The 15,468-nt window shown below is 48.6% G+C and overlaps 1 pseudogene across 1 annotated transcript in view; it reads left to right on the forward strand.

Annotated features, from left to right (window-relative positions):
• The window catches only part of LOC147883659 (uncharacterized), a 103,035-nt pseudogene that overhangs the window by 68,299 nt on the left and 19,268 nt on the right, over positions 1-15,468 (forward strand). The window contains exons 11-12 of the transcript XR_015543762.1: positions 9,414-9,499; positions 9,585-10,197. The product of XR_015543762.1 is annotated as an uncharacterized LOC147883659 (transcript). The remainder of the gene's footprint in view (positions 1-9,413; positions 9,500-9,584; positions 10,198-15,468) is intronic.

The following is a 15,468-nucleotide window of genomic DNA, read 5'->3' on the forward strand; positions in this document are numbered from 1 at the left end:
CAGAGTCCCCTCCAGAAAGGACCAGTCCACCCGATCATAGGCCTTCTCAAAGTCGAGAAGTAGGATGGCAAGGTGTGATCCGCTGTGCTGAGCCCACTCTGCCGCCTCTGAAAAGGTGAAGACATTGTCCAGGATACTGCGATCCTGAACAAAGCCTGTCTGAGTGTCGTGAATGATGTCTGGAAGTAGAGGCCGAACTCTGGCGCTGATCATCTTGGCTAGGATTTTGTAGGCAGTGGTAAGGAGAGTGATCGGGCGCCACTGACGGATCTCCTGTCTATCTCCTCCCTTCGGGATGAGGCAAATCAATCCCGAGGAGAGGCTCTCTGGCATATAACCGCTGCTGAAAATCCTCTGAAAAGATGCTAAGAGGGGCTGATGGATCTGGTCCCAGAAGGAGGTGAAGAATGCCCGGGATAGCCCATCCTCACCTGGGCATCTCTGTCCATCGATGGCCATCAAGGCCTCCAGCATCTCATCCGTGGTGAACGGTGCCAACAGCGTCGCCTGCATGCTAGGCTGGACCAAGGAAGGAGTGTGTCTCCACACCTCCTCGCGGGCACGACGAGTGCGAGGAGCAAGTGGCTCCTGATGAAAGAGGGTCCTGTAAAAGTCGGTGGCCAGTCCCAAGACCTCGCCCGGATCCGTGACAATGTGTCCCGACGTTGTCCTGAGACTCCGAAGCTGATCACCTGCAGCTCTCTGGCCATGTGTCCTGAAGAACTCCCTGCACATCCGGTCACCCTTCCGAGCCCAGAAGGAGAGAGAGGCGTGATAGGAGAACTCTGAGCGACGCTGGAGTGTCTCCTCAAGAAGGGCTCTGGCTCGAAGGGCCTGGATCTGAAGCTCCTCCGAGCCCGGGGATGCCTGCTGGAGCCGCTGAATGGAGGCGAGGTCTCTCCGAAGGGCTCTCTCTCTACCCCACCACTCCTGTCGAACCTGTAGGGCTGCGAGCTGGCAGATCTGGCTGGACTCCTACAACGCCTGCGCCACCGAATCAACCAAGTCCTCGCACTCGCCCCAGTCTCTGTCCCAAAGATCGCAAATACTGCTGCGCACGTCCTCCCTCGAGAAGATGGAATCAGGAATCCGGCATGAGCGGGGGGGAAGAGTCTGAGCTGCCGAATCTAATGATAAGAGCACCGGCGCATGGTCGGAGAGTGTCGTCCCTGGAACTATACCGGCCTGACCGCCTCTGCTGATGGCCCAATCACTAACATAGAATCTGTCCAACCTCTCCAGGAGTCTGCCTCCTTCCCTGCGGAAACCCCACGAGAAGTCCAAGCTCCCGTGCCAACGCCGGAAGGACGGGTCTCGCCAACAGTCCCTTCCTCCTGTCGCAAAGATAAAAGAGTCCCAAGCGGACTGCTCTGTCTGAGCCATACCTGTAAACTCCGGTCCTCTGCCCTGCTGGTCCTCCAAGGTCTCCAAATTGTTGAAGTCACCTCCAACAATCCAGGAATCCATGTCTGGGAGAATCCCTGTAAGTGTCCTCCAGAAGGTGGCTCTACAACGGAGATCTGTGGGGGCATAGATGTTGAGGATTCCAACTCTGGAGCCCTCTAATTCCAGGCCTACCCAAAGGGCACGACCTGGAATCAACGTGCCATGATCGAAAACTCCCTGGGCTAGCTGCTCTTCCACGGAAGTACAGACACCACCACTCCTCCCCAGAGCACCGATCGAGGGCTCCCAATAAGTGTGAGAGCGACCAGTGAGGATCTTCCCACATCTACGGGAGTGAGCCGCCGAAAGCTTGTGTTCCTGTAGCAGTACATCCACACGTCCTATCATTGCTGGCTGAAGTTCCTGTCTCAGAATGAGCTTCCTGGGACCACGGGTGCCAGAAGAGTGAAACCCGTTCACATTCCAGGATACGAGGTGTAGGCTCATGGTGAGGACTGAGAGGCAGCGAACAACTGTCTGCTCGCGGTCGAGGTCGAAGAAGAAGTTGACATTTCGGAGGAGAGGCGCTGGCGCTTATGGGAAGGTTTGGAGGGGGAGGCGGGGTCGTCCTGCCCGTCCTTCAACACCTTCAGCAAAGGCGAGAGGCCTTTGGTACCATGAACAAAGGCTTTCTCGAGCCAGCTCGAGATCTCTGAGGTGGACATCCCGTGGAAGGCACGGAGTTTCTGAGGCGTCCAGGCTCTGACATCTTGGGGGAGGGGCCAAGACAGGGGAGGCCTGAGGATCACAATCAGTCTGAATCGTTTGGCGGCGCAACGCCACCGCAGGCGCACGTCACCCTCGGACCACTGAGTCTCGAGAAGCTGCCCACTGGACGGGCCTATCCAGGAATAAATCTGAGCATGCGTCTGCTCCCTGAGAGCCTCCCAAACCGAGTCGTCTGTCCAGGTCTCGGTGCCGTCACTGCGGAACGTGAAAGCAAAGCTAGGGCCATCCCTGGGGGCCAAGGCGGCTATCTTCCCATCCGCCCCTTTGCGGAGCAGGAAGATACTGATGTCGAGGCAAGCAGGGAAGGTCCCGAGGTCGGCCACGTCCAAGTAGTCCCAGGGGCCAGATCTGTAAAAGTCGCGGGGGAGCTCTCTCTCCTAAGGCTGAGGCCCATCAGAGTCTGCCACTGAGGGGCTAGCGGACGAAGAAGCCTGCACCGGAGGTGGTGGAGACTCCGGGTGTCCTGTCAGGGGAGGGGGAGGGGGAGGGGGAGGAGGCTGGGGAATAGGCAGCTCAGACTCCTCAGGGGCGGCTGGCGGTGGAGAAGGAGGAGGGGGAGCGGGAGCTGCCCTCGACTGGGGAACCGTCGGAGCAACTAGCTCTGCGGGAGAACTGAAAGAGGCGGGGGAGGGGGGGGGATGGGGCTGCAACTGAGACTGGGACTGAAAAGGAGGGGAAGAAGACTGAGGAGGACGCGGGGGCTGAAGCTGCGGGTCGGGAGGCAAGGGGTGCCGATGGGGGATGGGCTGGGGCTGGAGGGGGGGAGGCTGGGGAGAGGGAGAGAGGGGGACCTGAGGCTGTGGAGGGCGGGCTACCGTCGAGGAAGATGCTCTCCCAAGTCCCTGGGGCGGCTGCCTATCGGGTCTCTGGGGTGCAGCTACAGGTGGGGTAACCTCTGCCTCCTTGCCTTTATCAGAAATCTTCTTGTTCTTTCCCTTTTTTCTTCTAACCTCAGTCCAGCCACCAGCTAGCTCTGGTCCGGGTTCCGGCTGCCTTTGTTCCTCCTGGCGTGGCTGTCCGGAGGGGGGAGGAGGGGGCGGAGCGGGGGGAGGCGGGGAGGGCCGAGAAGAGCTGGCGAAACGTGGGCAGGCAGCCGCCAGGTGTCCAAAGCCGTGACACCTCAGACACTGTCCTGGCTGTCCGGTGACTACCATGCTCTGGGTGATGCTGCCGGCACCTGTCACGATCTCGATCACTGCCGGGAGAGTCGTAGGATCCGCCACAGCCACACGGACTCGGGGGGCTCCCGCCGTAGTCACCGCATCGGCGAAGGTATCGTGCATAACCTAGCCGAAGTGGGAACCAAGGTCCCTAACAATCGGCCGCAGCTCAGCAGCAAGACCAGGAAAACCAACGTCACTGGATGGCGAGGTATACGGAATCGGGCATCAAAATCTGCTGAGCTGAACCCACGGTACCACGGGACTATCATGATAATCTTCCCGTCCACTGACGTGGGGGAGCCAGCAATCAGGTTGCTCGCAGCTTTCGCACTGGAGAGTTTGAGCCAGAAGATGCCCCTTCCCATAAGGGCCACCTCCACAATATGGCCGTCCTCTAACATGAGAGTGCACTGGAGCCAGTCCCTGATGGCTGATCTGGAGGGGGAATGTCCAATGACTCTGCCGTAGACTGATGTAAGAGCAAAGTCATTGGCCACCTCCTGAACCCGAGATGACTGCTGCTCAGTCAGGATGACGCGGTAGGCATCTGGAGAGGGAGGGACCGTCTGGGCCTCCGGTTCCGGGCAGGGAGCCGCCATACCGCCAAGACAAACTGCGAGGCTTCCGATAAGGAAAAGGCTAACACCCAAAAACGGGGGGGGGTAGAAGCGGGAGGGTGGAGCCTGGGTGTGGCGGGAACGGAGGTGGCGCACGAGGTGACGGACGGGGGTGGGGAGGAAAGGAGAGGCGGAGGGGGCGGGGTGGGGCGAGTGAGCGGGGGGGGCGGGGGTGAGGGCGGGAGGGGAAGGCGGAGGTGTTGGAAAAAAAAAAAAGGCGGAGGAGTGGACTGGCGGCGGTGAGCGGAGTGGAGCGAGGGGGAGGCGGGCTGGGGTGGGGCGGAAGCGGGGCGGGGTAGCGGGCGGGAAGGGGCGGTAGCGGGTTAGGGCGGTAGTTAGGGCGGTAGAGCGGTAGCGGGCTAGGGCGGTAGGACGTAGCGGAGCGGGGGGTAGCGGGCTGGGGCGAAGGGGGGGTAGCGGGGCGGGGGGTGAGCGGAGGGGTAGTGGTAGCGAAGCGGGGTAGCGGGGCGGGAGGGGATAGCGGCGGAATAGCGGGGGGGTAGCGGGGCGGGGTAGCAAGGGAGAGCGGAGGGGGTAGCGGGGCGGGATAGCGAGGCGGGGCTGAGCGGAGGGGGTAGCGGGGGCGGGGGTGAGCGGAAGGAGTAGGGAGGGGGAGGTAGAGGTACGGCGGGGGAGGAGGGGAGGCTCGCAGGAGCAGGAGCAGCTCTCTTCGTATCGAGCAGGACCTGGATTAGGCTATGAGGCCAAGTATGGAGACAGAGGGTTTATTATTGCTTTGTGGATGCTTGCAAAGCTTTTGACATAGTGCCAAGAGCTTGACTCATTAGATGTTTGCAGAAGTTGGGACATGATCAGGAGACCATTTGGGCAGTCATGACACTCTATGAGAGTCTCGGGTAGGATTTCGATAGTTGCAAGATTGGGTTGAGAAGATTCTTGCTCTAGATTCTTCTATACGCAGAAGACGTGGTCCTACTCTCATCCTTAGCAAGGGGCTCCAACAACACTTGGTTGTGCTTTATACTTTTTGCCATACACATGACTTCAAGGTTACCTTGGTAAAACCAACATCATTATCTTCAATATGTCCCAAGCAGCCATGCACAAAGAGCACTTCATGCTAGATGGGTTACCGGTGGAGGTTGTTGCATCCTATATGTACTTGGAGGTTCTTTTCTTTGGCCCGAGCTTCACAATGCGTCCAACATTATAGACCTGACTGAGTAACCACGCTTGCTAGACTCCAGTGGCAATGTTTTCACTCTCATGCTCAATATTTTTGAACCAAGTCTCTTCTCTTTGACTCTTTGGGCCACCCAATGGGTATGTATGATAGTCCTTGTTGGGAGTCAGACCAATCAGAGACAGATTAGGCTTGAGTGGAGAGGCTTCAGGCTCTCTTGCTTTCACGGATGATCTATAGCCTTCAGTCCCACATCATATAGTCCTACTAAGTTCAAAGCATACCCACAACAGCTTGATGCAGCATTTCAGGTTATCACTTACCTCCATGGAATCACGAAGTATGGCTCTTGCACTATGGGGCGATGTCCTATCTTCATCCATGACTTTGGCATCTGGGGGCCACCAGAGGTGTTGGTATGTGGAGGGTCACCAGAGGTACTGGTATGCATGTACATGTAGATGGTTTACGAGTCTGGGGCTCCAAATAGATAGATTACTTCCCTTCTAGTATAGCATTGAGGCCCTCTCTGTCTTGCTCACGTATCACGAGGTGAACCGGGTTATCCGAGAGGATCTCTTACAACTACATACGTTTAGGACTTGGTTGGCACCTCGCGAGTTTCTTGCGAAGCTTAGCTTGATCTACCAGGATACACATGGATTCATCTCACCCACTCCTTGTGTATATTGATCGAGTAGTTTTGCGTTTCATCACATCGACTTTACATTGAGGGTGGACGGGTTAAGTGCATATCGAGAGAGGGTCGCATTTGCACTCTATGTGATTAGCAAGAGATCAAGTCGGAGGAGCACTTCGCTCTCAAATGCCTTGTGTACTATGAGATCTGAGGTCGTTATCACTGTCTCTGAAGGGATGGTTTCTTGTCCTACCTAGTTCAAAGATGCCCAACGGCCTTCATCCATGAGGCCGTCCAACACAGGGAGCATTTGCTCAGGACACATGCGAGATCATGTTGTATAGTTGAGCTCCACTCAGAGCATGATCACTGAGTTTTTCCAGCTAGATAGTACTGAGCAGTAGGTGTTAGAGAGATGACAGATTTAAGTACCAAAGCGAGAGACACATCAGACTCGCCAACAGATTGAGACACAAATCATGCTAGGGACCTTTCTTCTCTGCTTACTAGATCAAGGCACGACTGACAGGGTTGATAGTGGCACTTGTTCGTCTTAGGGCCATAGCTAGGAGACCACAACGGACCACACATATTGATATCTGTCAACGCTCTATCACATGCTTTATGCCCCCATAGTCTCATACTTGGCCAATTGCATTATCTTGGATCAGACTTCCCCTCTTTACCTCTATTGGAAGAGAAGGCTTCGACTCTGCCTATCTATCGATTTGGACGACTCTTCAGAAGCCTCGATAGCACGAAGAGTAGAACTTCTATTAACCTTCTCCAGATAGGGAGTAGAAAGGACGGAGTCTGACTCCCCCTTAGGCTTGACCTCTCCACTAGCTTCTAGATAATCATCACAAAGCTGCCAATCCCCCTTCTTCTGCAGGTGCTCAGAGATTTCTCTTTGTGCATTGGTATCTTTATGAGTATAGCTTTTTGTATCCATCATGGGTGTTGATGTGTGCTTAGAGGCTGAACCCTTCCAGCTCATTGTATCAGATTCTTTTAGTCTCGTAGACCCATCGGTCATTTGAAGACTTTAAATAAACGTTATTTCTTTCTTTCGTTTTTTAATGCTGATATTGCTCTTGAAATGGCGTGGCATTTTAAGCAAAATCTTTTTGTGGATTAGCAAAAAGACATCTATCAATTTAAATTGAATGATGTGTCTTATGTTCTTCAAAGTTCGGGATGAGATGAATCTATCTCAAGGTGCTTGAATCTCGACTATGGAAGTTAAAAAAACTCCAAGTGAGTTTTATTCCTTTGTAGTGTATAAATTGACTCATGCATAGCAGACTATTTAGCTACCCAAGATTTGGATATGAATTGTTAGCCTTCTCCTTTAGTGCTAGCCTTCGTCATGGCTGAGTTTGCCCTTCACCTCCGGAGTGTCGACAGAAACTCAATATGAAGACTTTGTATAAATGGATGCTCAAGTATGTGTGGGTGCGTGGATTTGTATGTGTGAGAGCATATTTTTATACTATGGTCTACACCCAGTGTTGGGCATTGATGACGTCAGTGGGAATGTCATAGTAGCTAGTCCCTGCTATGCGTGATGGAGTTTATGGTTTTCAATCTTATGAGTGACTATCGTGAGATTGAAACTGCACTATGTTGTGTTTTTAGAGGATGAGTTTGGAAATGTTTCTGGATTCATCTAGGTATATGGCTTGTTAGCAGATCAAATTCTCCGTGAGTTTTTTATTGTTTTAAAGATGAATTATCCTATGGATTATCTTTCGAAAGAAATGTTAAACTTAAAGTTGAAATTGAACTTGTTTCTAGGATAGAACTTTTAAATAGACCTCCTTATAGGTTTAAGCTATGTGGAGGAGGCTGAGATGCGAAGACAATTGGAAGAATACCTCAACCTAGGACAGATTCAACCTTGCTCTCATCTTTTGCTTCACCGATGATATTCAAGGAAAAGAAAGACAATAGTGCTTGATTGTATATTGATTATTGAAGTTTGAATAATATACCATTAAGCACATGTATCTGATGCCAAGAATTGATGATTTGTTAGATGCGCTATATGGGGCCATAATCTTTAGTAAGATTGATATCAAGTGTGGTTCGCATGAGAGCTAAGGATGTATATAAGACTGATTTTAGTAGTCGACTTGCTCTTTATGGAGTTCAAATGTATAGTCCAGATTGAAACACATTTTCCTCTCATCTCCTCCATTAGATATTTGTGTTGATTAAGGGTGGATATTTGATCCCTCTATCCTTTGATCCCTTAGATCTAGCCCTTGATCTAATGGCTGCGAGTGCTCTGCCTCCAATTTGATTGTATCTGTTGGATTGGAGATAGATAAGGGCTAGGAGTGAAGATCATAGGTCTAAACTATGGGTTAGAGGTCTCCCCAGCCTAAGGTAAAGGACATGCATATGTTGAGGAATGATTTGCACCCAATAATGGTAAAGCTAGTGCAAAAGTCATAGTAGCTAGTGTATCCTATGCACGATAAGATGGATGACTTCTATTATTGTCAGCAGCAAGCTTAGATAGGCATGCGGTTGCAAGTGCTTGTTTAAACTTGATTTCTGCTCGCTGTAGTGGGCATGCAGTTTTCACATTTTGGAATTGCGTGCTTGAATAGTGGCCAGTCCTTTTATAATGACAATAACTATTTTAATTGGTGCATATGTGTTAACAGTGACTTCTCTAAGCGCATCTTTTGAATGCTTCTTATCTGGGAGCCATTTAACTGGCTTCCCCCCTCTTGAGCTATATACATGCGTGTTTGTGGATTTGACATGTGTTATGTATGCATGTGTTAGAGCACACATTTGTACAAGTAAGTAGGTGCTCATGGACTCATTGGGGACATCCTAGTGTCTACTATGGTAATGGATGTGATGGCCCTTAATGTTGTAGCTGACAGTGATGAAGGTAAAAAGTACATGTCTGAATGCCTTCTCCAACAGTAGATTACCAACATGACTTAGTCTTTCTAATTTATATAAAATCAAGGTCATCTTCTGATGTACTAGAATCCTCCAAAGTCTCTGTGTACCATCTAGGAAATCCTTGAGGTCTCCGCTGGAAATACTCTACCAAATGCCGTGGCTCAACCTCTTCTTCCTTCACGTTTATCTGAGGTAACTTGGAGATAACTGTGAGCCCTGAAGCAAGTTTCCTTTGGAAACCGTTGACTTTCTTGCTTGCCTATCATGTAAGAAGCACCTCCAAAATGAATGGTTAATGGTAGGCCTTCTACCATTCCATGTACATGTACCTTGAAGAGATCTCTCTCTCACACACCTTGAGCAACTTGCTCCCCATTTTTATCAAGGATCCCAACATCTTGATGATCAAAATTTAGCTTGGTTTTAGTCCTATGATAGCTGATCAGAGAGAAGATTCTGGTCTTCGTAATGAATGGAGCACTATCAAGTCCCTCCACTTGACTTATGGAACCGTCTCCAATTGTGATCAACTACTGGTCAGTTTGTGCATGATCATGGATTCTTCTAGGTACACTCCCTAATTTTTTAAAATAGATGTAATCTTGTGTGTTTGATTTAGATGTCTTCAATCTGTACAATGAGATAGACAGAAACTTCTAATTCTCTTGCAGTGTGAGCTGTATTGCCAGGATACATATGTAGTCTTCAGTTCCAATTCTCAATTTGCTAGCTGGCGTTTGCTGCAGGTGCTCAATAGTCTTGTGGCTGAATATGAACTTGCTGCCTTTGGTCCTTCGAAATGGAAAAAACTCGTGAAGTTTTTACAGCACAGGTCTGGAAGTCTGCTATTTCCTACAATCATGTGTTTTCTTGTCAGGTCTTTCTCATCTTAAGTTGCTGTTCTGGTTTTGTGGCAGCCTAGAAGGCCCATTGTTGGACATTACCAAGAAATGGAATCATCATAGTGCGATAGAAAATACTGCACTCCAAACGAAGCGCCAGTCTCTTGAAGATAGGTTGGTAAACTTAGGAAAGCAATTAGATGGCGCAAAGAGAGATGTACAGGACTGGAAAAGGCGGTATGAATCAGTTGCAGCTGATGGCAAGTCGTCGGAGGAAGCAGCTTCTGCACGGTATACAGCTCTCCAAAAGACACACCATGTGATGGAGGAAAAATTCACAGAACTTTCTCAGCAGCTTTACACTTGTAGAAAGGAGGCATCTGACTGGAGAAGCAAATATGAGCAGTTGTTATCCGAAGGGTATGCTGAGGAAGGGCATGCACATATAGAAATTGCAGCTCTTCAGAGCAAGTGTAGTGCTGCTGAGGGAAGGCTAGCTGCAGCCCACGAGCAGTTGGAGTCAGCAAAAGAAGAGGCAGCAGAGTGGAGAAGGAAGCTTGATGCTTCGATAGAGGAGGCCCGTAATGCGTCAGAGAAGGCTACGGCAATGTGTGAACGAATTAGTAAGCGAGCACAGTCTCGGGAAGATGCTCTGAGGGCAGAGTTCGTGTCAATCAATGCAATGAAGGTTTGAAACTACTGGCTTAAAATTACTGACTTTTTTCCCTAGATATTTTCTGGCATTCTGCTTCTTTCTTTGTTTTGTTTTGAGAGCCGTTTTTCTGTGTAGGCACAAACACCCACCAAACATCTGATGGAGAACTCTTTCCCCCACCTTATGTAATCGGTGCCACCTCACATTTGAACCCCCTTGCTAAAAAGAGTGGGGAGCGGAGAAGATACCAGGACCTTGATGGACATAGGCATGTGGGACTTGCCTTGAGCCCCCAGGCCCTTAGTATGCTGTACCTCCTCCTCCTTACAAAGCTCATTCAAAATCCTCACTTCCCTTATCTTTGATGAGTCTCTGCTCTAGATGGGAGAGTGATCTGACGTCCTCATACCTAGTAGTATATATCTAGTAAAATGCAGTGTGGCACCCTTTCTCTCTATATCAATTAATCTCCTACATAAAAGCGATCGAGCCCCTTCAACAAACCATCATAATGACCTTGGCCAAAAGATTAATTTGAGACTGCCTTGTAGTTTGGTGAACTCAAAATCCCACCATGGGTCCTTGCTCGATACTTTTTCTTTGATTGGTAAAGATAAAATGCTCTCAAGCACCTTGGTCCATAGGTAGGATCGTTGAAAGGGAGGTCATCCCTTGCTTGTTTGTCACAAATCCCAAATTGTTGAAGTTGGCCCTAACAATCCAAGGGTTTCATGTTAGAAAAGCAATTGGTGACGTAGTGCTAGAAAGGTCCTTTTTTACGTTTGCACGCTGGAGCATTATCATTCAGGATCCCAATCGTGAGGTTGTAGGCTATCTCATGGGCTATCCATAGATGCCACTTATACCTTGGTATGAGCCTTGTAGGCCTAGTAATAGTCAGTTAGGACTATTGGTACAGTTAGTTTATGTACCATCTAGGTTAGTTAGGACACTTAGTCCAGTTAGGGCAGTTAGCCCTAGGGTTTTGTTATGTTGGCTCTCCCTTGAGCCTCCACACTTCAGTTTTGTAGCAATCTATCATAGCATCTCGTTTTTCTCCATTGTGCTTTCATTTTTGAGCTTCCATTGCTTCCAACACCCAACAGTGGTATCAGAGCAGGTCGGGAATGCATTCCCTCAGCCATTGGCAGCTTTCCCAAGCTGTTTGGCAGCCTGTGGAGCGCTGGTTTTCACACTCCCACGAGTGTTTGAGACCTTTCCAAGCAATTCTGTACAATTGCGTTAGAAAATTCCATACAAATGCGTCAGAAAATTCCGTACAATGTGTTAGCAAGCATTTACTGTAGTACAGGATCTGCCTCGGGGTGTGCGCCAGTCATTTCTCAGGTTTTCCAGCATTTTGGAGCTGCCTCGAGCTGCGTGTCAGTATTTTGGAGCTGCCTCGAGTTGTGTGCCGGTGTTTGGAGCTGTTGAATTGATTCGGAGACTTCTCTTTGAGCCCTTCCCTTCTCATTTGGCATCCCTTTGCCTCGGGCTGTGAGCTTCTTTCCGTTGGATCTCTTTCACTCCATTTCTAGGTGCTCTCCTCCTCGTGGGAGTACTTCTTTTGCTCTAATTCTCATTTCCAGCCCTCATTTGCTCGCTTTCAGAGCCTGCAACTGCGGTACATCATTGGGTAAGCCGTTGTTGCATTGGCTTTTTCCAATTTCTGCTTCATTTGCATTTTGGAAAGGCCTCGTGTTGCCTTGGAAGGCCTCGTGTTGCCTTTGGGGATTTTTCTTGCAATAGGTACACCTTGAGACAGCAAAGTCTTTTGCAGACATAAGCTTTGAAGCTTCGGCAGTTTTTTGGCACTTGATTATGAGAGGTTGCCTTTCTCTCATTTGCTTTGCCAGTTGGTGCATTTGCTTTATATTTCAGCACCATGTCTGGTGGCAAAGATGATTTGTTTGGGCTGATTGGGGCCGGTGACAAGCTTCATGGCACCAATTACCCCATGTGGTCATACATGATGGGACATGTTTTTGGTTGCCAAGAATCTATGGCATATTGTTTCAGGTTCTGAGGCCACGCCTACACGCACTATTACTGGTGCTACACTTGCAACCTTTGCTTCTTCATGTGATGGTTCTATTGCTACAGCCAGGACTCCTGCACCTCATGCTCCAAGTGCTTTGGCTCCTTCACAGGAGCAAATTCAGTGGGATGGTCGTGATGCCAAAGCACATGCCTTGATTGCTCTTTCAGTGAAACGGGTTATTATCCCTCATATTCGGTCTTGCAAGACAGCTAAACAAGCATGCGATCAACTGGCATCTTTGTATCAGGTGCGGAATGAGGCGAGGGTTGCCTATCTCCGCAGGCAGTTGAAAGATTTAAAGCTTGATGAGGGTGGTAACATGGATGCCTATCTCACTAATGTGAAGGATTTGAAAGAGCAGTTGGCCAACATTGATGAGATTATGCCTGATTCTCAGCTGGTTTCTAATACCGTTGATGGGTTGCCTGATTCATATCAAGGCTTTGCTACTACATTGAGGTTGGTTTCAGGGGGTGATGCCAATCATTTCTCATTTGACCAGCTCGTTGCTCTTCTTCTTCAGGAGGAGCAAAGTCGTGTGAATCTCAATGCTACTATGGTTAGTGATCAAGCATTTGCTGCCCATCATAAACACAGAGGTAAAGGCAAGGTTTCAACTGGAAAGCCCTCATTCCCATGCTGATCATTCCCATGGTGCCTCTTCTTCAGGGGATAACAAAAAGAAGAAGAGATGTAACTATTGCAGGAAACCTCGGCATGATATTTTTGAATGCAGAAAGCGCATAGCATCTGAAAAGAGAAAGAAAGAGTTTGGTCTTGAAGTATCTGGTTCTTCTAGTGCAGAAGATCGACATGAGTCTGCTAATTTCGCACAAGACCAGCATTGGGCTTTCTTGGTTACATGTCAGTATAATCTTGATATTCATGATGCTTGTATGGCAGTTTCAGATATTCTTGATGCCTGGTTCTTTGACAATGGTGCTAGCAAGCACATCACTTCCTGCAGGAAGTTATTCAGCTCATTGGAGCTTACATCTAAGGGGGGCAGTGCCACATGTGCCAATAATGCATCGTATACCGTGAAAGGTATTAGGCAACTTGCTCTTACTTTTGTCTATGGTGGTATTGTCACTCTAGAGCATGTACTTTATGTTCTAGGCATTCGTAAGAACCTCATTTCTATTTCAGCCATTGCTACATGTGGCTTTTAGGTTATTTTTGATGGTGTGAGGTGTGCAGTGTATGATGTTACACATGCCTCTATCTTGGTTTTGACTGGTACATTGTCTAGCGGTCTTTACAGACTTGATGCTTATGACAGATGTTCAGATGATGATGCTGCACTTGCCGATGCACATGCCTTTGCTATTGATTCTACCATGGCAGATACTCATTTGTGGCATGAGAGGTTTGGACACCTCAATTTTGGAGCCCTGGTGAAGTTATATAAGGAAGATATGGTTGTGGATCTTCCCAAAATGCATATGCCTACCAAACATGTTTGTGAACCATGCTTACTTGGTAAGATGCACCGTGCTCCGTTTCCCAAGGATGGGAGAGTTGGTGCTTCACGTAAGCTTTATCTGGTTCATAGTGATGTTTGTGGACCCATGAGGGTTGCAGCTCTTGGGGGGTTCTACTATTTTGTTACTTTTATTGATGATTTCACTAGGTACAATTGGATTTTCGCATTGAAAACTAAATTTGATGTTTCTTCATGCTTCAAGCACTTTATTGCCTTGGCTGAGAATGAGAGTGGGCTGCATATTGCTCACATTAATACAGACAGGGGGGGTGAATACATGTCGAAGGAGTTTGCTGTTTTTTTGGCTTCTCGTGGCATTAATCATCGATGCACGGTGCCTTATACTCAACAGAATCACGTGGCTGAGCGGAAGAATAGATCAATGATGGAAATGGCCAGATGCATGTTGAAAGGCAAACATTTGCCTAATAAGTTGTGGTTGGATGCGATCGTGTGTGCAAATTATATCTTGAATAGATGTCCTACAAAGGCATTGTAGACTATTACACCTTATGAGGCTTGGACGGGTCGTAAGCCTCGCATTTTCCACATGAGGACTTTTGGATGCTTAGCTTATGCTCATGTGTCTTCACAGAGATGCATTAAGTTGGATGGTAAAGCTATTAAATGCATTTTTCTTGGGTATAGTTTAGAGAGCAGGGGCTATAAGCTATATCAGCCCGGCACAAACAAGTGTTTTCTCAGTCGGGATGTTGTGTTTGATGAATCTTCCACTATGCCTTTGCTGGACTGTCAAAAACAGCTTGTTGTTGATGCCCCTGACATATTTGACCTTCCATCTGATGCTCGGGATGATGTTCATCTGAGGTTGTCTCTCCTCCATCTGTTGGTCATTTACAGCCACATGTGCATGTAGAAATTCAGCCTGATATGCCTATCATTGATCAGGATCATTTGCACCGGGCTCTTGACCAGGAAAGAGCAGAAATTCAGGAGCCTAAAAAGGTACCCCATTGGCTCCTTGACACATTAAAAGACAGCAAACAAGACACTCCTCTGCCAGCCCGTACGAGAGCAGTTGTTCGGGAAGAGCATGCTAGTTTTGTTGCTTATGCTTTGGGGTCTACAGCATATGACACTTGGGAGTTGTGTGATTTGCCTTATGGCAAGAATGCCATTGGAACTAAGTGGGTTTACAAGATCAAACGGAAAGCTGATGCTTCAGTGGACCGTTACAAAGCCCGTCTTGTTGCTAAGGGCTATGCTCAGCAGCTTGATATTAAGACAGCTTTCCTTAATGGGCATTTGTAGGAAGAGGTCTATGTTTCCCACGTCCTGGCTTTGAGGTTGAAGGTTCTGAAAGCAAGGTATGCCGCTTGAAAAAGGCCCTCTATGGATTGAAGCAGGCACCTCGGGCTTGGTATTCGAGAATTCATTCTCATTTGCTCACACTTGGCTTTCAGAACAGACCTACAGAGGCTACCCTTTACATCTGCAAGCATGGGACAGATTTGCTGATTTTAGTGCTTTATGTGGAAACTGCTTGTAACTGGGACACATGCTTCGCAAATTGCAGATTTTAAAGTTGATTTGCAGCATACATTTACTATGTCTGATCTTGGCATTGACTTTGAGGAGACTTTTGTCCCCACTTCCAGGATCACTACCATTCACATTGTTATTGCCTTTGCGGCCCACTTTCATTGGCAGATACATCAGCTTGATATTAAGACAGCTTTCCTTCATGGGCATTTGTAGGAAGAGGTCTATGTTTCCCACGTCCTGGCTTTGAGGTTGAAGGTTCTGAAAGCAAGAT

This window comes from Dipteris shenzhenensis, chromosome 28 (assembly GCF_047967505.1).
Source record: "Dipteris shenzhenensis isolate YYH24624 ecotype China chromosome 28, Dip_SZ_1.0, whole genome shotgun sequence".
In the NCBI taxonomy this organism is placed as follows: domain Eukaryota; kingdom Viridiplantae; phylum Streptophyta; class Polypodiopsida; order Gleicheniales; family Dipteridaceae; genus Dipteris; species Dipteris shenzhenensis.